At 45.7% G+C, this 7,776-nt stretch overlaps 1 long non-coding RNA gene across 1 annotated transcript; it reads right to left on the bottom strand.

Moving 5' to 3' along the window:
- Nucleotides 1-999: 999 nt before the first annotated feature.
- Nucleotides 1,000-6,636, bottom strand: LOC146007244 (uncharacterized). Its single transcript, XR_014444297.1, has 3 exons — nucleotides 6,544-6,636; nucleotides 4,119-4,480; nucleotides 1,000-1,101 (listed from the first exon to the last, which is right to left on the bottom strand). It is a non-coding gene; the product is annotated as an uncharacterized LOC146007244 (long non-coding RNA).
- Between the last annotated feature and the right edge of the window lie 1,140 nt (nucleotides 6,637-7,776).

Raw genomic sequence — 7,776 nt, 5'->3', positions numbered from 1 at the left:
CTTTACGCCGTCTGCGCATGCGTGGAGAACGCAACGCGCATGTGCCAGGCCTTGACTCCGTACCAGTTCGGCCAAATCCCGTCCCAAACTGTTCCCCGCAATCAGTCGGGAAATATGGGCGTATTATGGGCGTCATGCGGAATGACACATGGGCGTAGTTTCAAAGTGGGCAAAACGGGGCGGAAACATGGGCGGACACGGGGGAGTACACTTATGTTGGGGGGCGTACATTCGGATACCACTCCGAATGCACGCGATCAAAAAGGGAAGAAATGTGCGGTGTCCACAAGTGTACTATTGCTTTGCGGACACCACTCGTTCATGCGGTAGGCGAACGTACGCCTAATGACTACAAGCATTAACACCTGAACCCAATAGAATCGACTCCTTTACTCATTACTCACTAATAGGACGCTTGTCAGTGCTTTAATTGAAACCATTGCACTTCAATTGCTGTAAGGGTTAATGTGTGCAATGCATGTGTTAGGCATGCTTGTAAGGATATATTGGCATCTAATTGATTCCAATTCCAAATAAGCAGTTTTTTATGAGGATAGGTAATTGAATAAGTGGGTCATGTGATGTATTGCAGAAGATACATAATAGTGGGTTGTTTGGCGTAAATACTCCGCTTACGGGCGGTAGCACCGCTTGGCTCCCGGTCGGATGCGGTATTTCCGAGCATACTCTGTAATACTCTGTAATACCGTGCAGAATCTGAGTGTTTCTCCCGCACACGCATGGTTTGTATGTCGTCCGTAAACACGCCCTGTTCTTAAAGAGTGAGTCCGTCCGAATGCGGAGGACACGTGGGCGTTTCTACGGACGATGGCCGCATGCGGCAAAACACCGTGGCGTGCGGACCGCTCCGTAAGAATGCGGGAATATTCGCACCGATCTGAATAAGGGCCATAGAGCAGACCATCATGTGCTGTGACTGGGATGCCTGAAAGCGGGGCATATACTGTACAGTATAGTGTTGGAAGAAAGGAAGATGAAGCCTTTTGATTTGTATATTTCTGATTTACTAACATTTATGAAATGACATGTAAATATAATATTTTCTTCAGAGAACTCTTTGGTCTTCTTCAATGCCCGGCACTGAAAGAAGAGAAGAAAGTTTCATGTACCGAATAATGACCCACATTTCCCATGAGACATCAGAATATTAGTACACAGCGCTCTAACAGCTGTGGAACTAGACATTCCAGCTGGGCATTCAATGCAGTCCCACAGCAGCTTTAGTGTACCTCAATGCCTACCCCTGTACTAGAACATGCATGCACTTATATCTTTCTAATTTAAAAGACTAGTAAGCAAATGAATGGGTACTTGTTTAGTTTCACGGCGGCCGATATATCGGATGCGATATCGGCCGATATATCGGCCAATCCGATGCAATTTTTTACCTGTTCATAACCCCACTATTCACTACGTATGGAGTTGATTTTATATAGTATGACGAGTGCAGTAATCTGCGTCCGCTCGCCACGCTTCATGCTCGGTGGCTCGCTGCGCTCGCCACACTATATAAAGTCTACTTCATGCGCAGTGGATAGTTATGAAAAGGTCAAAAATCGCATCGGATCGGCCGATATATCGGCTGATATCGCAGGGTCATTCCATGGAAATTTCCCTTTTTATGTAACGTTTGTTATCAATTTTTATGACAAGTTTCGCATCCAAATGAAACCATATCATGTGCAACACAAACAACATTTACTTTGCACAAAATAATCAAAACGCACACTCAAAAAATGATCTGTTTAGTCAAAAAATGTAACGTTTGTTACCATGGAATGGCCCGCACTACAAGTACAACAACACTCTGTTAGTGTACTAAGTTAACTTTTTTCTAATTTGGAGACATTATGATACACAAGAATATTGTGATAGTCTCAATGTAAAGAAAATGTTTACCTAATTTCACTGGTTTTCTAATGCTATCATACTATTGTTGGAGAGCACTGTCTCCTCTCTGTGCATACTGCACATGGTATACAGTAGGACCAGGGCTTAAAGTGGTCATGCAGAGGTGGGGGAACTCATTTCTCTATGCAACCTAATTACCCACCATCCATCCCCTCCCCCAATTAGGCAGAGACAGGGCCAGTGGTAGGGTGTTGGGCATCCCCCTGCAAACTAGAATGCTTTGAGAATTGTTGAGCAGGGCCAATGTTGAGGTTAAAATGTTCTACCTCACCATTAGAGGTGGTGGAACTCAGTTCCACCCCGTTCCCCCTGACTTTAACCCCTGAGTAGGACACATTGTCTGCAGGGAGGTGCTGTGGGAAATATACCAAGATCGAATGGGTACGAATACACTTATTCACGCCCATTCAATGTGAAATTCGGCAGGTAAATAATCTGCTAATTTATTGACAGCGGAATTCGTCTGATTTGCTCTATTTATATGCGCAAAGCTCAACTGAATTCTGGTGTACGAATGAATACACCATCGCTAGAACGCGGCCGTATATATGACCATGAGTTCTATGGTGGTGTAGTCATTTACTATAATTCGTACTGCTGAATTCGGCCGGCAAGTCAGCAGAAAATACGACGAATATAATCCTCATTTTACAGGCATATTTGGCTGACTGATCAGTCAGATCCGTGCAGGCTTCTTTGTGTAAAAAAAGTCCTGGGGTTCCTCTGTATTTCTATAACCAGCACTAGGCACTTGGCCCGGTCCTGGCTCCAAAGATATGGGGGACAAAGGAGTAGGGGTTCCCCTTATTTCGGAAACCAGCATCGGGCTTAAACTGCCAGCGATGCCATGCCACAGCTGGGGGGCAAATTTTACAAAAGGTCTCCCGGCCAAAGCATGATCACCCTGGCCAGTCAGCCCATGACGGGTCCCTTGGGGAGTGGGGACCCCCTCAATAAAGGGGTCCTTCCTCTAGGAGAATCTTGAACCGAGCTAGAGCCCGGGGCTGCCCCGCCACCCAAGTGTAAAAATTTAGAAGAAAGTATTAGGTTCTGTTGTGGAACAACATGTCCCAGCAAAACTCCCTGCATGCAGGGACTTTGAGAACCACAAGAAGTTCCAAAGCTGTCACCAGCCGGCCGTGAAAGTAAGACCACTGATGTACATGGGTGATTGGTTTGCTCTCTGGCCAATTGAAGTGGGCAGTCAGGACACACCCCTGTCCCTTCCTCTTCTTGGCATAATAATCTCCTTTAACATAATGAATTTAGGAGGTCATTCTGATTGACTCGCATTCCTGGGAGTTCAGCGCCATCCTGATGTTTGTGGGATTGTGCATGGTCTATTATGCGCCTGTGCAGTTCCCCTTTGCAAATGACTTCAGTGACTTGCATAGTCATCGAGCCCTTTGCAAACATCGGGGCTGGCCGGGGGTGGATGGGGGTTGCCCATGGGAACACACAGTGTTTTATGAAAACGCTGGCCATTCCCACAGCTACGCTGGTGGGCCAAGGCCTGCCGAGGGTGGGCAGCTGAAGTCTCAGGACGCGAGCCGCCTGCCCTGTCTTTGTCCCCGCCACCACAAATAAGTCAGTTTCGGAGACCATCAAATAATTTCTCCTGCTGCAGAGACTTGCGAGGGGATATGTTTTAGTTACATAGGGGAATCCTCGTTGGCGGAGTGGGCGCTTGGATGGGCACCGGGACAGGCGGCGTCTCGTGTGACCCTCGCAGCTTACCGATCCAACCAGAACGACCCCCTTAGACCCTGGCTGTGATTGGGATAGCATTGTAGCGCTAAATGAATTTATTAACCTAGAATCACTCCCCAGTAGCAAGAACATAGATAGTTAAACATTTTTACAATTGTATGTATAGTATTTCAAATTAACTATACCGAGTATACTGTAGTTCTTATTGAGTTTTAGACATTGTCTTTTAGTATCAGGGTCACCTCTCACATGGACATTAATGTGGTTTATGTAGACAGTATCACCATCATGTGCTTAATTATTATACATACGTCATTTCTAAGACTATGGTGTATTCGGGTTTGGGTCATAGCGTCAACAGTAATTTGGTCACTATTAGTCAAAAGTCAAAAAGTCGACATATGGAAATGTTTGACATGCAACAGGTCGACATTTATTTATTTACAGTTTTTTTATATATATTCTGTTGTGCTTACCTTCCCCTTGAGACACCTGGCACCTTTATATTGCTTTTTTTATCAGACACTTTTTATGAATTCCACAAAGTGTTTGAGAGGACCTTTGCCTAGGTAGTTTTCCACGGCATCGTCTGTCAATGTTTCCTTCTTTATCTTGTTCATGATATTGTCTGCCATCGTTGAAATTACAGAAACAACGTTCCTGTCAATGTTCATTTCACAGATCTTGGGCTTCAGCTTTTTGGTGAAATGGCTAACCAGATCTTTTATTTCTTGTGAATGAATGAAACTGAATAACATATCATTTATTTTATCAATGAGAGCAATCACCTCTCTCTGCTCTTGGGTTGGTGCTTTATCGTGACCTGCAGAGGAATAGGCTGGAAGACATTATGCCATTGTGAGTAACGTTATTTTGTAACATGTTCTTGCGTTAGATGAACAATGCATGATATGTCCATGATATGGTCTAAGTGTTTGATGGGTGTATTACTATGCCGCCCTAGGAATATATTAGCCAACAAGCAGTACATAATTACTTTTTTAAATGTCCATATAAATATATATTTTTAAGTATATTAGAAGTATAAAACAGCATTTATAAATGACAGTGATACGATTGGTGAAGTGTAGAAGGTGAGCTGTCTGTCGTATCAACCAATCAACTGACAAATATTACTTCAATGCTGATTGGATGCCATGGCACACTTATCTCCTGCTTGACACATCTACCTCACAATCATATGTCCTTCATTTAGCAGGACTTCCTTTGGCTTCTTTTTGTGTGACATTAGCTTCTGTTATTTCTTAGCAGGTATCTGACCATATAAAGACAGCGGCTGCAACTTGAGAGGCTTTATATGCTACTGTGCCCAGGGCCAGTGTAAAACTGGCCATACACTAGGCAACTAAGCAGAGAAGTCACCCGCAATTGCCCCTTGAGCCTCCCTGGAATCTTCCGGCTGGCAGGAGCGCATACGATATATCATGGTATGCAGTCCTTATGCATATGATATATTACATGTGATCAGAGCCAATCCTGCCTGGCTTGGCTGCGATTTGACAGACCGCTTCGGCAGGCAGGGCGACTCGAAGACTCTGATGAGCAATTTTGACGCTTTTTATGCGATTTATCGCTGCAATCGCATAAAAAGTGACCAAAGTGCATGTATATTGTGTATGGGGGCCTCAAGGTTTCACTGCACCCTAGACAAAATGTGAATCTACTGTTCTCCTCCAACCCCGCACTGCCACTAATACCCACTTTCCAGGCCCACAAGTGAAAGAGTGAAGGTGGCATTTTAGAAGTTCCACAGCCTCCAACTGTATTAAGTACAAGAATGTCTTCCTCCTAGACTTCCTTCATTTTGTAACCCCAGCACCCAAGGCTGGTTCCTAAGAGTAGAGCTGGCCATGACTGTGCACACACACACACAAAAATCACAAAAAAACCTCCTTTGTACATGTGTTACAGAGAGTAGAGGCACAAATGCGCTGTTGTGATTGAGATGCACAATATCATGGTTCCTGGGCGGCAGGGTTTAAAGTGGTCCAGGAGAGGTGGCAGAACTCAGGTGAGTACCAGGAGAGGTAGGCCGCAGGTGGAGAAGAACCATGGAACCACAAGGACCTGAGGAAGGGGGATTTGGGATGTGGCTGCATCATCCATTGACATGAGTGATGTTCTTCTGTAAGAATTACTGTGCTGGGCCACGGTGCATGGCCATGATGAAGGTGAAACTAGTTCCACCTACCACTACATATGGTGGAACTCAATCCAACCCATTCCCCCCACTTTAACTACTGCTGGGCGGTGACTAGGATGAACAATAGTGCCCGGGTTTGGTCCATGCTATAGTTATGGGAGTATCACAGGTGTGTTACTTAAGTATTTGCATACTCAGTGCTAAATCCTTCACTTTGGAGGCCAAACTCAGACATTAAATGTGCACCTGCAGTCCTGATGTTCAATTCCCATATGCTCTCAAACATTACCAACTTTTTGTTCCTACCAGACGGTTTAAGGGGGGTATTCAATGTGACCCAGTCCCGTTCTCGGTCAGCTCGACCGAGAACATGCAGGCGGGATTCAATGTCCCGCCTGCCAGGGAGCGAGAAGGGGGCGTGGCCGCGACTTGCGGCCGGGAAGAGGCGAGCTGCAGGCGGCAGCTCATCACTTCCCGGCCGTTCTCTGCAGCTAGTGATGTCGGGCTCGTTCTGCCGAGATACCCTGATCAATGCTGTCGGGGAAGACAGCATTGAATATGGGCCGGCGGGCATCTCCCCGACGGGAGATGCTTGCCGTTGATTGAATACCCCCCTTATTCCTTTTACATAACTGGTGCTGGTATAGTGGTGCTCTATATTATGCTTGTAAGTAGAGCGATACACAAATATAAGGACATATCGTCCCGAATAGAGCAAATCTGTGCATCATTCTTACCTTGGCCAGTCCATGTTAGTGCCAAAAGCGTTAGGAAAGTGACACAGCTAAACATGGTGCTTCTGTTCTAAGAACTTCTGAATCAATAGTGTCCTATAATTGCTCTAACACAGCGCTATTTATTGTGTTCCTGTTAAAAACAACAAATCATACTGGAAAAGTGCCCCTGGCCCTCACCCACAATTAAAGGATTAATTTTTCAAACGATAGGGCATTGTATTAAAGGTCACTCACTATTCACAATATAAATGTACTAATTATGAGTACAGTAATTTTGAAAAGACAGTGTAATTAACTTTGGCTGTAAGGTGTACATTTGGCATCAGACTCAGTGACATTTACTGTGTTTATATTATGTTTTTCAGTTATTAGATTGCATTTTACTCAATGCATTGTCTACAGCAGTGGTTCCCAACCTTTTTTCTCTCCCGTACCCCTTGATTAGGCTTTTCATTGATAAGTACCCCCTCCTCTCATTTTGAAGTATGGACAGTACTTAGCGTTATGCATGTCCTTATATTAAGGAGGAGAGGAGGAGTAGTATACAGCAAGGAATCATGCCCTTCTGTGTCTAGAGACTCGTTGTGTACTATCTCCAGGATTCCCGCTAACACCGGTAGGATTAATGCCGCTGCCTTCTCCACCTTTGTCAGTGCTGGGTAGATGAAGGCTGATGTCTGAGGGCAGCAAGGGAAGCTCCCAGTGGATTGCTGGTCAGACATATGACACAACATAGTTTGTCTCCATGGCAATGGGTCTTCTTCAGCCATCAAAAGACCTTTTCACCATCCGCCATTACCAATATTATTTTCAAGTACCCCCAACTGGTCTGCAGAGTACCCCCAGGGGTACTAGTACCCCAGGTTGGGAACCACTGGTCTATAGCAAGGATGGGGAACCATTGGCCCTCCAGTTGTTGTTGAACTTCCCATCCCAGCATGCCCTGCCACAGTTTTGCTATTTGGCTATGGTAAATCTGTTGCAGGGCATGCTGGGACATGTAGTTGAACAACAGCTGGAGCCATACTGTAGACCCATCTGTCACACGCCGCCGCGGTGGTACACGGCGGGTACTGTACTCACCCGTCCGCGTCCGCCGCCGGCTGGTGTCGGCCTCCATGTCAGGTGAGGCGGCAGGCAGAGGTCCGGCAGTGTTGGAAGGCAGCATGGGAATCTGCAGCATGGTTCTGCTCTAAGGCTATAGATGCCGGGAGGCCAGCTCCGCCATCTTGC

This window comes from Crinia signifera, chromosome 6 (assembly GCF_055691185.1).
Source record: "Crinia signifera chromosome 6, ASM5569118v1, whole genome shotgun sequence".
Lineage (NCBI taxonomy): Eukaryota > Metazoa > Chordata > Amphibia > Anura > Myobatrachidae > Crinia > Crinia signifera.
This window is presented reverse-complemented; position numbering and strand designations above follow the sequence as displayed.